The sequence below is a fragment of the Phoca vitulina genome, unplaced genomic scaffold (assembly GCF_004348235.1).
Source record: "Phoca vitulina isolate PV1807 unplaced genomic scaffold, GSC_HSeal_1.0 scaffold15, whole genome shotgun sequence".
Lineage (NCBI taxonomy): Eukaryota > Metazoa > Chordata > Mammalia > Carnivora > Phocidae > Phoca > Phoca vitulina.
The window spans coordinates 22,749,143-22,771,210 of record NW_022589718.1 but is presented as its reverse complement, the minus strand read 5'-3'; positions in this window follow the sequence as shown (position 1 = coordinate 22,771,210).

Genomic DNA, 22,068 nt, shown 5'->3' with positions numbered 1-22,068 from the left:
TTTTTTTTTTAAATTTTTTTATTGTTATGTTAATCCCCATACATTACATCATTAGTTTTAGATATAGTGTTCCATGATTCATTGTTTGTGCATAACACCCAGTGCTCCATGCAGAACGTGCCCTCCTCAATACCCATCACCAGGCTAACCCATCCTCCCAACCCCCTCCCCTCTAGAACCCTCAGTTTGTTTTTCAGAGTCCATCGTCTCTCATGGTTCTTCTCCCCCTCCGATTTCCCCCCCTTCATTCTTCCCCTCCTGCTACATTCTCCTTCTTTTTTTCTTTCTTAACATATATTGCATTATTTGTTTCAGAGGTACAGATCTGAGATTCAACAGTCCTGCACAATTCACAGCGCTTACCAGAACACATACCCTCCCCAGTGTCCATCACCCAGTCACCCCATCCCTCCCACCCCACCCCCCACTCCAGCAACCCTCAGTTTGTTTCCTGAGATTAAGAATTCCTCATATCAGTGAGGTCATATGATACATGTCTTTCTCTGTTTGACTTATTTCGCTCAGCATAATACCCTCCAGTTCCATCCACGTCGTTGCAAATGGCAAGATCTTATTCCTTTTGATGGCTGCATAATATTCCATTGTATATATATACCACATCTTCTTTATCCATTCATCTGTTGATGGACATCTTGGCTCTTTCCACAGTTTGGCTATTGTGGACATTGCTGCTATAAACATCGGGGTGCACGTAGCCTTTCGGGTCCCTACTTTTGTATCTTTGGGGTAAATACCCAGTAGTGCAATTGCTGGATCATATGGTAGCTCTATTTTCAACTTTTTGAGGAACCTCCATACTGTTTTCCAGAGTGGCTGCACCAGCTTGCATTCCCACCAACAGTGTAGGAGGGTTCCCCTTTCTCCACATCCCCGCCAACATCTGTCATTTCCTGACTGAAACTTTACAGCACATTTTAAGTAAGTTAGTGCAGGGGCTTAGTGGCCCAACTAGTGGGACCGATTGGTGGAGTAACCATCTTGTAATGGGTTCCACAGTCAGGGCATCTCTGTGTGTCAGTTTCGCGTGGGCAGAATCAGATGGCAGACTGTGGTCCTCCTCACAGATGCAGCCCACTATTTGCTTGTTGGTGATGGAGGGGACTAAATTAGGGTCTTCCTTGGTGCCTGAAGCTTCCTTTGGGGCTAGCATATTGAAAGGGTCCAATTCATTCTATGCCGCCATCATGATCTCCTCCGGCCCAGTGGTCTGCCGGTCACCAACAGGAACTCCATCTCCAGATGCCATCAAGCATACTGCAGCAAGCCGACTGGGGCTGTGGGCCCTCCAGGCTTGATCAGCCAGCATTCTGGCTCAACAGAGAAACTCTGAATGGTTTTGTGTTTAAAAGAAGACAGAGTGAATGTAGTCTGCTGACAACTAGTTCCCCTTAACACGGCAGGAAGGAATATAAGATCCAAGCCCATTGGCTCAGTATCAGGACAGCCGTGTAAAGTCCTACTTTGGACGAGTACCAAAGTCTCTATGAACAGGGCTTTTGTCTTCGTTCTAGGCCTCATGACCTACCTTGGTTCTCAGCACCCCATCTGCTGAAGCTGAAGCCCTACTAGACTCCCTCTTTTCTTCCAGACTGGATTAGTATGCAGGCCCCTTGCTTTTAGCCTCTTTCCTTGTTCCCTCCCGACCTGCATGAAGCCCACCTCCTACTTTGCTAATATCTCTATAACATCAAATGCCCACCTTCTGGGTCTTCTTTTTTTTAAGGCACTTATAAAGTGCATTCAGTTTTCTTTTTAAATTTGTTTTATGTTGCATTCTTTTTTGTGTGTGTACAGTTCTATAAGCTACAGAACAAGTCCCTAGGAATTATTTCATGCTGCTCCTCATGCTCTTCCTTACCTGAACCCCTGGCAAAGCTGATCTGTTCTCTGATCCTATAGCTCTGCCTTTTCTAGATTTTCATATAAATGGAATCATATGGTACGTAACCTTTTGAGTCTGGCTCCTTTCACTTAGCATAATGCATTTGAGGTTCATTCATGTTGTTGCATGTATCAACAGTTTGTCCCCACTTCTTGCTAAACGCATCTCATTGTATGACTGTACCAGAGATTGTTTATCTGTTCACCAGTTAAATGACATTTGGGTTTCCAGTTTTTGGTGATTACAAATAAAGCTGCTGTAAACATTCATGGATACACTTTTGTGGTAACACACATTTTTATCTCACAGGGATAAAGACCCAGGAGTGGGATTTCTGGGTCATACAGTGAGTGAATACTCAACTTTCTAGTAAACTGCTAAACTGTTTTCCAAAGTGATGGCATAATTTCACATTTCTACCAATAATATATAAGGGTTCCAGTTGCTCCACATTCTCACCAGTGTTTTGATATTGTCAGATTTTGTTTTGTTTTGTTTGTAGTCAGTCTAATAGATGTGGCTGGAGTATCTTTATGGCTCTTCTGATCCTCTCTCAACTGTCTCTACTGTCCTGTGAGCTTATCCAGCAACTATGCAGCCATATCTCAGGTTCTGCAACTTCATATCTATTTAAGTCATTAGGTTAACAAATATTTATTGAGGGCCAACTACGTGTCAGGTGCTGTTCCTGATGTTACGATTCAGTGATGAACCTGACAGATTTAAATTCTCTGACCTTATAGATCAAAATTGTATTCACAAATACAAGCACAATGAAATGAATAGAAAGACAGATACATAAATTAAAAACCAAAATTATTCTAGAATTTGCACCAGCCAACAGAGTAGCCATTAGCCACAGGTGTCTACTGGTACATGACATGTGACCAGTACTAACTGAACGAGCCATAAACAGAAAATACTCACCAAATTCTAAAGAGTTAAAGTGGCAAAAAGAGTATAAAATATCTCACTTATAATTTTAATATTGATTATATCTTTAAATGATAATAATTTGATATACTGAGTTAAATAATGTTAAAATTAAATTCTCCTGTTTCTTTTATTTTTTAAAAAAAAAACGTGACTACTAGGGGCACCTGGGGGACTCAGTCGTTAAGCATCTGCCTTTGGCTCGGGTCATGGTCCCAGGGTCCTGGGATCGAGCCCCACATCGGGCTCCCTGCTCTGCGGGAAGCCTGCTTCTCCCTCTCCCACTCGCCCTGCTTGTGTTCCCTCTCTCGCTGTATCTCTCTCTGTAAAATAAATAAAATCTTTAAAAATAAATAAATAAATAAATAAATAAAGTGACCACTAGAAAACCTAAATTATGTACTTATGTGGTTCACATTTTATTTATATCGAATAGCACCTTTCTGGAGGGTTAGATGTAATACTAAGAACACAGGTTATTATTACGGAGGGACTGAAGTAGGATTTAGTTAATACTTGAGATAAAATGGTCAGGAAAAACTTTCTGAGGATATGGGACTTGAAGTCCAACCCGGATGATGTGAAGGAAGCAGGCATGTGACAGTCTGGGGGAGTCTTACAAGCAGAAGAACCAGTTTAAGCAAGTCCCAGAAAGAGAAATTACTCTGGGTGTTTGAAGAATGGAAAGAAGCCAGGGTGTCTGGAAGGGAGTGAGAGAGGTCAGAGGGGTCTGCAGAACTCAGATCCTGAGTCTCAGAATATGGTGAGAAACATGAATTGACAGTGACCCAGCACTACACTCAAGAAACCACTGAAAAAAAAAATCATAATTGAAGTCTCTACGTTTATTCTTTACTGCTTCCAAATATTAGTAGTGACTATCATTCACTGGGCTCCCACTATATGCCAGGGACTGACTACATGAGCACTTGGTGGTCTTGCTTCACCCAGAGCTCAGGGATTCTGTCCTGGCCTTCTTTTTCCATTGACAGAGATTTCCCTTAGTTAGTATTCCTCCCCTCCTTGGCCTCTGGGCGTCTACTTTCCTGGGCCCAATGTCATATAATAACCTCTTCTCTCGGTTAAGCATCTGCCTTTGACTCAGGTCATGATCCTGAAGTCCTGGGATGGAGTCCCGCATCAGGCTCTCTGCTCACCGGGGAGTCTGCTTCTCCCTCTGCTCCTCCACCAACTCTCATGCTCTCTCTCTCACTCTCTCTCTCTCAAATAAATAAATAAAATCTTGAAAAAAAAAAAATCCTCTTCTCTATCAAACAGAACCAGGCTATGAAAACCAGAACCTATCGTCTTAATAGGTTTTTGCTTTCACCTTTACCCTACCTGATAAACAGGATGGATACAATTTTGATACTATCTATCTATTTATTTGGGAAATGTAGGAAGACCCAAGTTTCATGGGATAAGATACACGTATTTTTCACAGTCTCCCATCTTTGTAGTCAGGATGCTCCTTCCAATCAGCATCGGTCAAATGATGGTTGTGAAATGGTTGTCTGTGTCAGCACATGAGCACACTTGGTCAAGGTGGTTCATTTGTCATGATTTCAACTGAGTTATGTGTATTAGTGTATTGTCACTATACACATGTTGAGTTTAGATATCATTTAAAATATCTTCAGAAAGATATTTTTATATCTTATATATAGACTATCTTTGAAACAAAAAGTCATTGAGTTCACAGAAAAACATGAGAACAAGGCAATGGGGATAAATTTGATATAAGTAAAATAAAACTTAGACATTGGAGGAATAACCAAAATTTCATATTTTCTTGCAAATCAACAACAAAGAGCTTTAAAGAAGATATGCACAGGTAAATGAAGCTTTTGCTACATTTTAGCACATACATACAAGCAAAACTAAGACTTCTAACAGGCAAAAAAAAAAAAAAAAAAATGCAGTTGAAGGCAGAAGACATTGCTGAGTCCCAATGGCAATAACAGAACACTCTTGATGGTATAGTGAGCAATGTCATGTAGAAAAACATGGACACCAAGTGACAATGCTTTTCAGAAAAGTCATACTCAATGTAAAGAAGATAGGAATACCTTCTCATTTTATTTTACTTATAGCATTTGCTTTTAATCCCCAAGAATAATATATGATAAAAAAATCTTAGGTCTAAGTCTAAAGGAACTCTTTCATAAGTATGAAACTGTCAAAAGTCTATGTTATATGAAGATTTATTTCATAGATTAATTGGCAGCATTTTATCTTTTTAGTAGTACAGAAAATAATGGTATATTTTTCAATCAATAATATATGTGAATATAATTAATGTCAAAATGTCAAGTGAGCCTGGAGCCATTTGGATATTTTCTAGTGATCAAGTATGGATATTTATGTCCCTTCTCCTGAACTCCCTTGGCCAGGTGGTTAATAAGGCAGCAGGAGAAAATGCAGAACAAAAGAAGGATTTCCCACTGTTACCCATTTGCCCCACACTTTCATGCCAAGGTGAAACATATAATTCAGTGATTTCCAATGTGGTGATGTCTGTAGGCCCAGAAGCCATGGAAATGGGAGAGATTTGGGGTCACAATGACCTGGGGCTACTGAAGGTATTGGTGGATAAAAGCTAACAAATGCTAAACACTTTTAAATATCCAAGACAGTCCTGCACAATGAGGAACTGTCCTACCCAAAACACCAATAACATTCCTGTTGAGTTCTAATTTGTTGCAATCCTTTCACCTATCCATAAATATTCCAGATGCTTGTCATGGGATAACATAGCTGAGCTATTGATTTAGGCTTGGAAAGGACAGACCTAATGGTACCTTATGGAGCTAGGCTTCAGTGTCCCCCCAGCCCACCCATGCTGCTCAGAGATTTCCTAAGATTCTGTTAATTAGACTCTTTTGTGTCTCCAAATATTCCAAAGAGGTACAACTACCAAAAGCAGAAGAATATGGGCAGAGATGTAGTCACAATGAGTATTCTTTATACATAGTATTTCCAATTTCTACCACCACCTTGGAAGCTCTTTGAATATTAAGGTAAGCAGGACCCATACCTACAAAGGTGGTCTGCTGAGTGAGAGGATGCTTCACAAAGTGCTATATATGTTTTGTGAAAGTCATATGCTTTGATCTTTGATTTCATTAGCACATTAAAAATCATTTGGACCCTCAAGAATGGACTCACATAAATGATGCTCACTGAGTCTCGTTCTATCTAAATGTCAAATTGTTCTGGTCAACAGAGAACTGCATTCTCTTCATGGAGGCAACCTAAGCATAAAGTTGCCTTATCAGATTGACTTGACAATCCTTCAAGATCAATGTCATTTCTAGGATAATCCCATTGTCAAGAATGTATTTCTATTTTACCACTTGAAAATCCCACCTAATCCTTCAAGACAAAATTCAAATGTCTCTCTTGAAGCTCATTACTTGATTTGCTCATCCTGAACACCTAGTGTATGCTTTTATCCACTTCTTTGTCATTTCACACACACTATGGTGCATTCTAGTCATTTAAGGATATCTCATGTTCTCTACTAAATTGTAAGCTCCTTGAGTATGACAGCTGTAACCATACATTCAAAGAACCTAGGGTAACAGATATTCAAAAACACTCCTCAAATACTATGGATCCTGGCTTTATAGTTGAAAAATACTTGGGAAGATGTAATAGTAAGTTTGAATCAAATTAAGTAGGCTACTAAATGGTGGCACTAAAAGTGAAGTTTGACCTGGACTCTCAGTCATAACTCTAGATCAGTAGATTCTGAACCAGGAGTGATCTTAGTACACAGGGGACATTTGGTAACATCTGAAGACATCTCTGTTTGTCAAAAATGGGAATGGAGTCAATAGAAGGATGCTACTGACATCTGATGGTAGAGGCCAGGCATGCTCTAAACATCCTACAAGAGGACAGCCCCTTTCCCACCCCCAGTGACAAAGAACTGTCCAGCCCAAAATGTCAGTAGTGCCAAGACTAAAAAATCTTGCTCTGAATCTATCAAATTGGTTGCTTTTTCCCTGTTTCCCATGCCCTGGCTAAGCTTTGGGACTTATGGAGTTCACTGATAGTATATCATTTTTAGATAATCTCAGAGTTTCTAAAAAGCCATCATCATTTTCACCATCATCATCATCAACATCATCATCATCTTCAATAGCAGCAACACTTTAACAAGATTAAATATTGAGGTAGTTTGAGGAATTTGTGGGAAACCAGAGCAGGGTCTTCACCATTCTGAAGTCCAGGGATGAGAACCATGTGTCTGCTAATACCAAAACTATTAACTACTAGGTCAGGGAGAAATTTCCAGAGTAATTGCCATTATTTCTGTCATTTCAAATCCTTCTATCATAAGTACCTGTTATACCCTGCCTTCAAAGATGAGACTGGAGATAAACTATTTTAAGGAATAAAAATTTTTTCCTTATAGGCAAATATTTTTGGGGAATCAAATTCTCTGCCTTGCTTGTATCACAATTTATGTATCTTATAAATTATTAATAAATTTCTATTTAATCAAGTTTTATTTCTCTCTTTTATAGCCTAAAGCCATTTTTTGTTCGTTTGGTCCTATACGGAGCTTTACCCTGAATTTTCTGTAGATTTAGATTTAGAAATCTAGATTTAGAAATAAGTTGGATTTTTATGACCTTCTTTTTCTGAGGGGAAACAATCAAGCTTCCTTATCACAGCCCCCACCATCCATCCCTTTTTAGTTACTTCCAGTTTATTCATTTGTCCTCTTTCATAATTCCTCGTTTTTCTTTTACCCTCTAAAGCCCATGGTCTACAACACACACACACACACACACACACACACACACACACACACACCATACACACCTCTCTCTTCAGGGCTGATACATCAAATAAAAAATGAAAGAAACGGAGAATAAAGTATTTTATGCAATGAAGAAAGTTGAATTGCATTCTAGAATAATGAATAAGGGAGTTGTGGATCCAGATTTTTTTTAATTGTCTTAGCTCAGTGACGGTGAGTGTAAGAAACTGAAAGGTGTCAGGCCCAGATTATTTCACTAGTGAATTCTATTCAAACATTTAAGAAATAAATAATACCAATTCTCTACAATCTGCTTCAGAAAATAGAAGCAGAGGGAACACTTCCTAACTCTTTCTACAAGGCCAGCATTATTCCAATACCAAAACCAGACAGACATTATAGGAAAGAAAAACTAGGGACCAATATTTCTCATGAATATACATGGAAAAATCCTTAATAACATATTAGAAATTGAGTCCAACAATGATAAAAAGAATTATACACAATGATCATACCTGGGATCTATTCCAAGTATGCAAGACTGGTTCAAACATCTGAAAATCAATTAATGGAATCCATTATATCAACAGCCTAAAGAAGTTACAGATATAGTAACATACATGATGATGATGATGATGGTGATGATGGCAGCTTTTTCAGGAACTCTGAGACTATCTGAAAGAACATTCCCCCCCAGTGAACTTCACAGATCACTAAATTTGGCCAGTTCATGGGAATCAAGAAAAAAATTCATTGATTTAATAGAGGTAAGCTTGAGATGCCAGTCAGCCTCCACTTTAAATACCACAATATAATATCCCACATAATTTGACTTAACCTTACTTTGCAAGGGTAAATAGCTAAATATAACAGGCAAGTCTATTCCATAACTGAATAAGCAGAATGACTGTATTTCATGAAATCATCTTGACAGTCAAAATTCAAGCCAATGTGTTTTGTTTAACATATTGCAGACATGACTCAGATTTTGGATTTAAGAGATACAATATGAACAATCATGAGGCTCTTTTATTAAAAATGTGAGAAAATTATCTATATGCAAAGCTATATTTAGGGTATGTGAGGTGGGGTTGAATTTTAAAAAGTCAACTTTTATAAAATAAAATAAAATTTGAAATTCACTGGGCTGAAATATACTAAATATCCTATGTCTTGATAGAGAACAAAAAGGTCTATATCAAGTTTTATATATATTGCTCTCATTTTGAGAATAATTTCATTAGAAAAAACAAAATACAATGTTCAAATATAAACCTAAGTCCCAAATACCAACATTGAACTTAAATGAAAGCTCTATCTGCATTAGTGGGTAGGGAGAGTTTCTGCTTGAAGGTTCATCTTTTTCATCTTGTGCTAAAGCAAACCTTTTTTCTTTTTCTTCTTTTTAGAGAGAGAGATAATGCATGTGTGCATACAGGGGAGGGGCGGGGGAGAAGGAGAGAATTTTAAGCAGAGCTTGGATGTGGGGCTCAATCTCACAACCCTGACATCATGACTTGAGCCAAAATCAAGAGTCAGATCCTTAGTCAACTGAGCCACCAGATGCCCCTACTTAAAGCAGGCCTTTTATATACTACTGTACATTTTCCATAGTCTTCTACTTTTCTACATTTACCTTCTTTTTTTAGTGCATAATGCATTTCCATCTACTAAAATACCGTCTTACATACTACTGCTTGAACTAAATTTGGCTTTTATACAAAGCCACATGGGAAAGGAATACTAATATGGTCGTTAACAGAGCAGAAACTACAACCATTTGTCACTTGCCAAGCTATGTTTACACATTGGCAGAGAAGAACTAGAAGGTAACTTTTTCTTATAACTTGCTTTCTGGGTTTATCATTACTAGCACAAGGAATTTTTCCCCAGATTCTTAATAAGTTAAACATAAATTGAAATATAAATTGAAATAACCCTGCTGTATATTATTATTTATACAAGCACTGGCCCCATTTACAATTAGAAGGGAAAAGTCAAGGCAGCAAATGACATTTTTTCAGTTCATTACAATAAATTATATACCTGTCAAGTCTCCAGGTTCCAAGATAGCATCACTGTGGAAGCAGAGGAGTTTTCAACTTCTTAAATTCTCCCATTTGAATTATAAAATATATATAAAAAAGTAATTTTTAATTATATATATAAAATATATATATAAAGTAATTTTTATATATATATATAAAATATATATATAAAAAGTAATTTTCCCATCTGATGAATCCCTTTTATGATTTCTTGGTTAAAAATATAAAATTTAGAAACCGTGTATTGATTCGAGGCAAAAGTATATCCCCACTAAAAGTATTATACGGTTTTTCATTGAAGTGATTCTTAAAATAAAAACACCAGTCTCTTCAACAAATGGTGTTGGGAAAACTGGACAGCCACATGCAGAAGAATGAAACTGGACCATTTTCTTATACCATACACAAAAATAAACTCAAAATGGATGAAAGAAGAGGCAGGAATCCATAAAAATCCTACAGGAGAGCACAGGCAGTAACCTCTTTGACCTTGGCTGCAGCAACTTCTTGCTAGACACATCTTCAAAGGCAAGGGAAACAAAAGCAAAAATGAACTACTGGGACTTCATCAAGATAAGAAGCTTTTGCATAGCAAAGGAAATAGTCTACAAAACTAAAAGACAACCTACAGAATGGGAGAAGATTTGCAAATGTCTTAACAGATAAAGGGCTAGTATCCAAAATCTATAAAGAACTTAAAACTCAACACCCAAAAAACAAATGGTCCAGTCAAGAAATGAGCAGAGGACATGAACAGACATTTCTCCAAAGAAGACATCCAAATGGCCAACAGACAAATGAAAAAGTGCTCAACATCCCTTGGCATCAGGGAAATACAAATCAAAACCACAAAACCACAATGAGATACCACCTCACACCAGTCACAATGGCTAAAATTAATAAGTCAGGAAAAAACAAATGTCGGCAAGGATGTGGAGAAAGGAGAACCCTCCTACACTGTTGGTGGGAATGAAAACTGGTGCAGCCACTCTGGAAAAGAGTATGGAGGTTCCTCAAAAAGTTGAAAATAGAGATACCCTATGACCCCAAAATTGCACTACTGGGTATTTACCCCAAAGATACAAAAGTAGTGATCTGAAGGGGGCACCTTCACCCCAATGTTTATAGCAACAGTGTCCGCAATAGCCAAACTATGGAAAAAGCCCAGATGTCCACTGACAGATGAATGGATAAAGAAGATATGGTATATATATATATATATATATATATATATATATATATATATACACACACACACACACACACACACACACACACACACACACACAATGGAATATTACACTGCCATCAAAAAATTGAAATCTTGCCATTTGCAAGACATGGATGGAACTAGAGGGTATTATGCTAAGCGAGATAAGTCAATCAGAGAAAGACAATTATCATATGATCTCACTGATACGTGGAATTTAAGAAACAAGACAGAAGAAGGGGAAGAGAGGAAAAAATGAAACAAGACGAAACCAGAGAGGGAGACAAACCATAAGAGACTCTTAATCATAGGAAACAAACTGAGGGTTGCTGGGGTGGGGGGGTGGGGGGATGGAGTAACTAGATGATGACCATTAAGGAGGGTATATATTATAGTGAGCACTGGGTATTATACGAGACTGATGAACCACAGACTTGTACCCCTGAAACAAATAATACATTATATGTTAATTAATTGAATTTAAAAAAAAAAAAGATCCATTGAGTGTTAGAAACTGAGCATAGAAATACATATCAAACCTCTATCCAGGTCCCTGGGAGCTTATCATCCAGTTAAGATGAGAAGTTATATAGTAATAATAATAATAATAATAATAATAAACAGTAACAACAAAACAAATTATATGCATTATAATGTTTACATATAATACAACCTAGTACATAAATATATAGTGATTACTATACTCTAGGCGTAAGTCTAAGCACTTTACATATATTAACTCATTTAATACTAAAACAAGCCTACAGGATTGGTATAATTATTATGATTATTTTCATTTTACAGATAAAGAAATTGAGGACAAACAAGGAAAAAATGGTAGAGATGGAGTATGAACCCTGAGTCCATGCTCTCATTACATTCTACTGCCTCTTCTATTATAACATGACACATTGGCAAAGGTTACAAATGTTAAGCACTAAGTGAGTTGTACACATAGCAAATGCAAAAGAAGTGTGGTGTATGGGGAGAAGTCACTGTGGGTTGAAGTAGCCTGGAAGGATTTCAAGGATAAAATGAATGAGGCTAGATTTTAAGTGAATAAGAAAAAAACTACAATGAGGAGGGGAAAATGTCTGAACAAAATGAGGAAAATAGGAATCAGTTTGTAAAATTTGGGGTATATTATCCATATAAATATCCTATAGGCTTCTCAAGTGCAACATGCCACCTTGAGATTTTATAAGAATCTTTTTCAACTATTAACTTGTTTTCTCTCTCTCTCTGGCCAGTATATAAGCTCCATGAGAACAAAAACTTGCCTGTCATTTTATGATTATATCTTTAGTGACTTTCATGGTGCCTGGCATAAAATAGGCATTCATTTATTTGCTAAATGCCTGAATAATTAAATATATAAAGGAATGAAAGTCTAAGTTTGGTTCAGCTTCCCTCCGCCTCCAAACAAACAAACACAAACAAAAACAAACACTTTGACTGCCTTTATGTGTTCCCTATTTCATGAATGGCACCCACATGTTCAGGCAAAAGACCTAGAAATCATCTTCGACTAGTCCCTCCTTTTCGTTATTGCTCTATGTATATTTAATCATAAATTTTCTTTTCTTCCTTCTGTCTAATTCTTCCACTTCTGTTCTCACTGCCATTATTATATTTCTATCGCATATTTTTCTTGAATGATGCTATAGCCTTTTTATGCATCTCCTTGCCCTTGATTTTTTTTTCCACTCCATTCTCCACATTGAAGTGAGAGTAATGTTTCTGTAGTACAAATCTGATTATATCATTCTCTTGTTCAAAAATCAGTCAATAGTAAGGGTGAGTCGGTTGGGCCTGGGTGGCTCAGTTGGATGAGCATCTGACTCTGGATTTTGGCTCAGGTCATGATCTCGGGGTTGTGAGATAAAGCCCTGTGTGGGGCTCCATGCTCAGTGTAGAGTCTGCTTGAGATTCTCTCCTTCTCCCTCTGCCACTCCCCCTGCTCACAATCTGTCTCTCTCTCTAAAATAAATAAATAAACTCTTTAAAAAAATCAGTCAATAGGCTTCCATGATCCTCAGATAGAATGCAAGTTCCTTAACATGGTTTAATATGCCCCTCATGATCTAGCCACTGCATAACTGTTCTCTCAGCTTGCGAACATGCCCCATCACTAACACTATGCCTCTTTGAAGCCAACATTTTACTATTAATGAATCTCTTTGAGTTTACCGAATGACTTTCTTCTCTTCTTCCCTTAAGTTTTTCCAAATTATCAACACAATCTGAATCTCTCCTTTCTCCCTGCCCCTTTTATTTTGCTCCATAATATTTATCATTACGTCTTGGATTTAGCATTTCTTCTTTTAAAAAGTTTTCCATAACTTCAAAAATGATGTTATTCTGCTTAATTATGATCCCTATTCTAACTCTACTGCATTCTTTATCACCTTCTGTAGGGAGAAGCTGGTTACTTGTACAATTGCCTCTTAGACTGAAAGTCTCTATGACTATAGAGACCAGGATTCAGCATTTTATTATTCATTATTTTGTGTCCAGTGCCTCACTAAAGTTTAGGATTATTAACATAATGTTCAACTAGGTCAAATACCAGGAATATATGAAATTGAAAATTGAATATTAAGTGAGACTTTCCTTATTGATCTCAAATTGTCCATTAGTATCCAAGGTTGAAAAGAAGAGGATATAACGCTTCTATCTTCTAAATAGAGCTGGAGAAAACTGAAGCAAATACCTTGCCCAAGTATACAAGGAGGTGCCAGACACTCTGAAAGTAAAGGTAGGTGAACTTTAAGTCATAGTAGTAGAAATTACCCAAATTAAAGAGATTAACAAAAAGAAAAAAGAGTGAAGCCTTGGACTTGGAGAAAAATATCAAGTGGATTGACATACTGATAATTAGAATCCCTGAAGAGAGAGGGGGCAGGAAAAATATTTTACAAATAATGGCTTGACATTTTTAAAATATTTGGTGAAAATTATAGACCCTGTTCCCAAGAATCTCAACAACAAGCAGGACAAACAAAATGAAAACAACACCAAAACATCATAATCACAATTCTGAAAAATCAATGGTAAAAAGAACATTTTAAAAGAAATCAGATAATTAAATACATACATATAAAGGGGACAAGGTAGCAATGATTCCTGACTTCTCATAAAAAACAATGTGAGATAATAGACAATGGAAAGATATCTTGAAAGGTCTGATAGGAAATAAATAAATAAATAAATACTGTTAAAATAGAATTATATTAGTGACAATATTTTTTCTCAAAACTGATGGCAAAATAAAGACTTCAATACAAATAAAAACGGAGAGAACTTTCAGCAGATATGCACTATGAGAAAGGTTAAAGGAAATTCTTCAGGAGGAAGGGAAAAAAATATCAGATAAAACTCAAATCTCAGGGGCGCCTGGGTGGCTCAGTTGGTTGAGTGTCTGCCTTTGGCTCAGGTCGTGATCCTGGGGTCCTGGGGTCCAGCCCCACGTCAGGCTCCCTGCTCAGCAGGGAGCCTGCTTCTTCCTCTCCCTCTGCTCCTCCCCCTGCTTGTGCTCTCTCTCTCTCAATCTCTGTCAAATAAATAAATAAAATCTTTTAAAAAAACTCTCAAATCTCAAAATAAAGAGTGTTAGGAATAAAGAATGTGTGAGTAAACATAAAGCATGCTTTAATTTCTTTTAAAGATAAGTGGTTATTTAAAGCAAAAATAATAATAATGAATTGAAGGATTAGTAACATGTACAAAAGTGAAATAGCTGTATTAGGGTGCTCCAGAGAAACAGAAGCAATAGAATATATACACATGGGTCCTGAGAACTAGAAAACCTAATGGCATAGTTCCAGTCCAAAGGCCAAGAGGTTCAAGACCCCAGAAGAGCTGATGTTTCAGTTCAAAGGCACTCAGGCAGGAAAAATTCTCTCCGACTCAGGGGAGAGTCAATTTTTTGTTCTATTCAGGTCTTCAACTGTTAGGGAGGTAAATCTGCTTTACTCAGTCTGTTAATTTAAACGTTAATCAAAAGTACCCTCATAGACATACCCAGAATAATGTTTGGCCAAATATCTGGGCTTTCTGTGCCCCAGTCAAGTTGACACATAAAATTAACCATCACAATAATAAAGCGATATTTGTAGAAATAAAAATTAAGTTTATTCCAAATAGGAAAAGTAAAAGGAAATGTATGGTAGGAAGCATCTAAAATATACATGAAATTGAATAATATTCTTTAAAGTAAACCGTGATAAGTTATATATGCATCTTGTAGGTACTCACACACACACACACACACACACAAAGACATAAAACTAAAAATCCAATTGTTGAAATAAAACAGAATACTAAAAAATAATCAATTAATCCAAAAGAAGGCAGGTAAAGGAGGGGGGAAAAAAAACAAGTGTTACAAATAGAAAACAAAAAGTAAGTAACAGACTAAAACATAACCTTATTGGTTACTGAATTCATATAAATGGTCTACACACTCTAATAAGAAGGCATGGATTTTCAGACTGAAAAAAAAATAAACAAGTGCAGAATAACTGTCTATAAAAAATAAGCTTTAAATATAAAGAAACAGGTACATTAAAAGGACAGAGAATGTATACCATGCTAACATTAATAATAAGAAAGATGAATTGACTCTGTTGATAAAGCATATGTCAGGACAAGAGATATTACCAGGAATAAAGGGGGACATTTCCTGATGCTCTTCAATTCATCAAGAACATATTAAAATTCTAAATGTGTATATAACTAATAACTCCATTTAAGACAGAAGCAGAACAGACTAACTAAAATGACAAATTTAGAAATTCACAGTTTTAGTTAGAGATTTTAGCCCTCCTTTCTTAATAACTGACAGGACAGATAGAGATATATTCAGAAACAGTGCAGAAATATGAGTCACATTATTACAAGTGTCATTTTCACATAATCACTACCTGAAGTCACCTTGTCCATGTATTTGGTTACTTGTCCACTGCCTGCCCCCTCATTGCCATGTAAACATCATGATAGTGGGGACTTGTGTATCTTTCTCACTGTCCTATTCCTAGCCTTTACAATGGTGCCTGGTACATAATAGGTGAACATCAAATAGTTGAATGAAGGAAAGGATAAATTAATAGATTTAATGGATATTTTGAAAACATTATGCTCTTATTTAGGGAGGTTCTTAGCATGCAAATTAGGACATAGGAGGAGGTGCTTGAATCAACAAATCGTACTCCTGGAATTCTAATCAAATATTTCAGTTTTAGACTAGGTACTTAATTTGCATATCAAGATACAATTAATAATTTCAAAAGATACTTATATTCAAATTTAGTTGCAAAGAAACAGCATTTTTTAAAAATTAAGAAATGAGAAACTAAATTATATCCTTGTTTGAAAGACAATCTCAGCTAAAGATTTATGTCTCTATTAGTTAGGAAGCAGGCCACTCCACTGATTTCATATCTTGCTAACAAAGAAGGTAAATAGGAAGGACTCTAGCTTATCTACTAGTCCTAAACTGAAATCAAAGTGTTCTGGCTTGTGTCCAGAAACTTTATCAAGATTCTCCTTACTGCAATGTTTATAAAGATCTACATAGTGGATGAGTTCAACTCAGTCACAGAGAATATTGTTTGGCCTTTAGCCATGATCTCTACCTGAAATAAACTCTGAGATGCAGAACCACTTGTAAAGAGCCTTTCAGAAATCTCCTTTGCCCTGCTATGTCTCATTCCACACCTGTCTGCCCCTTATCCACCACTGTATCTATTTTAACTGGATCGTTCTTAAAACGATAAAGTAGAACACCCGCTAATAATAAGAAGGTCCTTGACCATGGATAATTCTGTTTGCAGAGAACGGAAGACTAACTGTCCTGATCCATATTAGAGTCTCAAGTGTGTTAGACCTGGACAATATAATGCTGCTAACTGGCATCATTCTAAGTGCTAAGTAATAGGAAGAATGTATGTCTGTCATCAGTTATGAACTGGAATTCACACCATGCAGGGTACTATTCAAAGTCACAGTAACTTCATTCTTATGCAACTTTAAATGATGATTTTATTTTAGAACAGGGACTCTGCTTTTTGACTAGCTTCAGAAAGAACGTGACACAATGTGAAAATGAACATTTAATAAATACTCCTTTCTACACTGCACACAGGGAACAGGTAATAAATGCTGTTGTCTGACTTGATAATGGTGACGCCTGGCACAGTAGAGAGACAATTAATGAATGTTCTTTGATTGATGATGAGACAAGCAATACAAACATGGATTTTTCTTTGTCAGTTTTCCCCAAATAGTTCAGAACGAAAGTAAAATGTGCTCTAGCCAAGAAGAAACCTAAGACACTGAGATACTAGAATCTTTCTTGTTGCTATGTGTTTCATCTTTATAGTAGATATTTATATATGGTTTATTATATATCAGGGACTGTTGTTCTAAGTGCTATATACATATTAACTTGTTTAATCTCCAAAGCCACCCTAATAATTATGATAATAATAATGCACTATTATGTTTCTTGCTTTTATAGATGAAGAACAGAAAGCACAGAGAGGTATCTTGCCCAGGGTTACAGTAGTTTTCGCTTTTGGCCTATTACACATAGTACTGCAATGAACATTCATTTACATATACTCACATACATGTTGAATGAACATATTTTCTGCTGGGTATATTTTAGATGTGAAATTGCTAGGGTATGGGACATACATATGGCCATTTTTAATAGGTATTTCTAGATGGTTTTCCCAAGTGATACTGTCTGAGAATTCTAGTTGTTCCACATTCTTACCAACACTTGATGTTGTCTTTTTCATTTTAGACATTCTGGTAAGTATGCAGTGAAATCTCATATGTTTTTAATTTGAATTTCTCTGATGAGTAATGAAGTGTTGATACATTTAGTGGTCATTTGAATATTCTCTTTTATTAAGTGCCAGTTAAGTCTTTTGCCTCGTTTTGCCAATTCTCTCCAAACTGATCTATAAATTCCACACAGTCCCGATGTACATTTTAGAAGGGTGTGTGTGTGTGTGTAAATTAACAATAAAATTGTAGAAATTATATGGAAATGCAAGAGGTCAAGCATAGTCAAGGACATTTTAATTTTTTTTAAAGATTTAGTTATTTATTTTAGAGAGAGTGTGGAGGTGGAGGGTGCAGAGGGAGAGGGACAGAGAGTCTTAAGCGGACTCCATGCTCAGCACAGAGCCCAGTGCAGGGCTCGATCTCCTGACACTGAGATCATGACCTAAGGTGAAACCAAGAACAGCACTTAACCCACTGTGACCCAGGCGCCAAGGACATTTTAAATGAAAGGAATATAGCTGGAGGATTTATATTACCAGATATAATAATAAAGTTATAATAATTAGCACTTTGTGGAATAGGCTCCTGGTTAGATAGACCAATAGAGAAGAATAGGGAATGTGGATTTACGACAAAAGTGACAGTGGGGAAAGGATAGTCCTTTCAATAAATAGTTCTGGGTCGGGGCGCCTGGGTGGCTCAGTCGTTAAGCATCTGCCTTCGGCTCAGGTCATGATCCCAGGGTCCTGGGATCGAGCCCCACATCGGGCTCCCTGCTCCGCGGGAGGCCTGCTTCTCCCTCTCCCACTCACCCTGCTTGTGTTCCCTCTCTCGCTGTGTCTCTCTCTGTCAAATAAATAAATAAAATCTTAAAAAAAAAAAAATAAATAAATAAATAAATAAATAGTTCTGGGTCAGCTGGTCAAGAAGGAGGAGATGAGGGAGCAGGGAAAAAAAGGCAATTTTTAAATGGAAAAATCTTTACCAACAGTAGAAACTGACTACAATGAGAGTTTATTTTTTTGAAATGATGTGAATAAACTTTGCAAACAATAAAGCACTAGGTAGGTAATGCTCATTATTCAAAAGAGGAGGGGACCATTGCGATACAATTTAGCATCAGACAGAGGTCTATTAGGTTTTCTCTACCATTTTCCTGTCCTTTTGTCCCTTAAAACTATGTTCTAGTACAGAAGATGTGAATTGACTTCCTAAAACAAATCTCAATAGAAAAAACATATCACTCTGCTATTCCACTTGATATAGACTCATCACTGAATCTTAAAAGTTCCTTGGAAAGTTTCAGAATAACTTTCTGTCTATAATGGAGACCAAACATACTTTATAAAACCATTCTTGAGTTCTTAAATGATGTTTGGAATATCATAAATTTCTTTATCTTCTTGTTGATATTAACTTGAAATGATGAAGCTCTTTCAAAATCAGAGTTGTTATTTGTTAATAGTCCATTACTCATTAGGTCACCCAGATAATTCAGCCCAAACTGACTCAAAAGTAGCACTGAAAACATTTGCAAATTGTATTTAACAGGCTCATGGTTCTCTAATGACCCAACCAGGACTAAGTTAGCCAAAATGACTGACTACTTATTCCAGTGATTGAAACCAATATATTCTCTCATTTTCCATTCTTCTTTGTTTTAAGGTAACGTGTTTTTAAGTAAGAATTCTTACAGTGCTCTTACTGAAGTTTAGGAGTCTGCAAAATAAAAGGATTCATGAATGAGAAACACCTACAACTGAAAGAAGCTTTTCTTTCAGAGGTGAAAATTTGCAGGTCATGTGACCCACAAGCTATAGACCTTGCATCGATTCTGACAATAGTGCTACTCTCAATTTATTAACTACTGATCCCCGAGGCGATGCTTCATGCTTCATTCCTTTTAATCTTTTTCCTAAATGAATTTTAAATATATGATATTCACATCAGCTTTGTGGTGAAATAGTTTCCCAGATGTATGTGGGGGAAATGATATAGAGAGTGATGGATTCGGAGCTGGGAAGGGATATTCATGGCAGACTTGGGGAAAAATTCCAGACTGGGTTCATGAGGTGCAGAGAGGCAAATTCTTCGGACATTTTCTATTTACTACCCTGGATTGGATAACATTACATCTATTCTGTGAGATTTTTTTTTAATGTTGAGATATATTAACTTGGAAAATAACTGCCATCTTTATAGGAAAATGACTTCCTGAAATTTATACAAATATTTGTAAGTCATTGAATGAGACATTTTATTATGTATTTATGGCAACCACTCTACTTCCAAATGTGATTGTTAAATCTGGGTTCCATATAAACATGTATTAGGTAATTTGAACCTTAGCTTTTTTTTATTATTATATCAAGAAGACTTTTTATTTATTTATTTATTTATTTATTTATTTATTTATTTATTTCCTTTTGACCCCCTTCATCCATTTCTGCTGTATCTTGGCTACTATAAATAATGCTGCAATGAACATGGGAATGCAGATATCTTCTCAAGTTAGTGTTTTTGTTTTCTTTACATAACTAGCCCAGAAGTCAAAGGGCTGGATCATATGAGAGTTCTATCTTTAACTTTTTGAGGAACTGCTCTCCATAGCTGCCCTGATTTACTTTCCCAACAGCAATGCACAGTGGTTGCATTTTCTCCACATTCTCTCCAGCTCACTGTGGTTTTGATTTGCATCTCCCTGATAATGAGTGATGTTAAGCATCTTTTCATAGACCTGTTGGCCATCTGGATGTCTTCTTTGGGAAAGTGTCTATTTAGGTCCTCTGCTTATTTTTTAATCAGGTTGTTTGCTTTTTTGGCCATTTAGTTGTATGAGTTCTTTCTATATTTTAGATTTTAGCCTCTTATCGGATATCTCATTTGCAAATATTTTCTCCCATCCACTAGGTTGTCTTTTTATTATATTGATGGTTTCTTTTGTTGTGCAGAAGCTTTTTGGTATGATGTAATGCCACTTAGTTATTTTTGCTTTTGCTGCTTTTGCTTTTGGTGTCAGATTCAAAAAGAAAAAAAAAATCTCTAAGACCTGTGACAAAGAGCTTACCACCTATGTTTTCTTCCAGGATTATTATGGTTTCAGGTCTTATATTTAAGTCTTTAATCCATTTTGAGTTAATTTTTGTGTATGGTGTAAGACAGTGGTCAAATATTTTAACTTAGAGCTATTTTTCCTTGCTAATTAAGATATCTCTGGGTTTATAGTGTGATGCCAGTTACATGTTGAGCATGCTAGAAAAACACAATAGTATAGTGAGACTACTTTTGTTCAAATCCTGGATCTGAAACTTTACTGAAGATTTTAACAACCTGAACAAAATTAAAAGTTGGAATAAAAAAAGAAAAGTAGGGGTGCCTGGGTGGCTCAGTTAAACAGCCGACTGTGGATTTCCACTCAGGTCATGATCTCCAGGTTGTGAGATGGAGCCCTGTGTTGGGCTGTGAGCTGGGTGTGGAGTCTGCTTAAGATTCTCTCTCTCTCTCAAAAAAAAAAAGAAAGGAAGGAAGGAAGGAAGGAAGAAAGAAAAAGAAAGAAAGAAAGAAAGAAAGAAAGAAAGAAAGAAAGAAAGAAAGAAAGAAAGACAAAGAAAGAAAAAAGAAACATAAACCCAATGTGTAATTCTTTTATATGATTATAAATGATCTAAGTGGCTGGCACAATATATGGCATAGTAAGGAGGATAGTGACTTGATGATGATGATGGTGATGGTGATGAAGATGAAGATGATGCCATATTAAGCTAAGCCAATCTGCTTTATAGAACTTCTATATGGGGTACGTACTTTACTGGATGCTAACAATATAGGAGTATATAAAATAGACATTGTTCCAGCCCTGATAGAATTTACTGTTAACTTGAGCAAAGCTTCCTAAGGTTAGGTAATGAAAGCCAGTGATTTTTGACTTGGACTTTAATAGAAAAAGAACGTTTGAAGAAAAGATTTTCAAGATGAAAATAGGAATGACTTCCAACATCTTTTTTTTTTTCACATTTTCTGCATGGCTTGTGCAAATACCTGTGGGCCTTGGAGGAAATTTAAACTAATCTTAAGGATTATTTGTCTCTTTAGAATTTTAATGCATCTTTATGTATGCATTTACCCGATTAATATGAGTGTAAAATATATTTAATAAATACTAAATATAATTTAGGGAAATCAATTTATTTACAAAGCTAAATAGTTATTTGTATTTTGAGGCAGAAAATGGAGAAGTAAAATTTAATGTTAACTTTAGTTGATGTAATACATCATGGTAATTGTATCGTGTTTTTCTATCTATTTTGAATTAAGATTAGTTATATCAATGAATTTTTTACACTATGAAGCTACATTAATCATAAGTGCTATTTTTTAAGTCTAGAGTATTCCAGTACTTTTT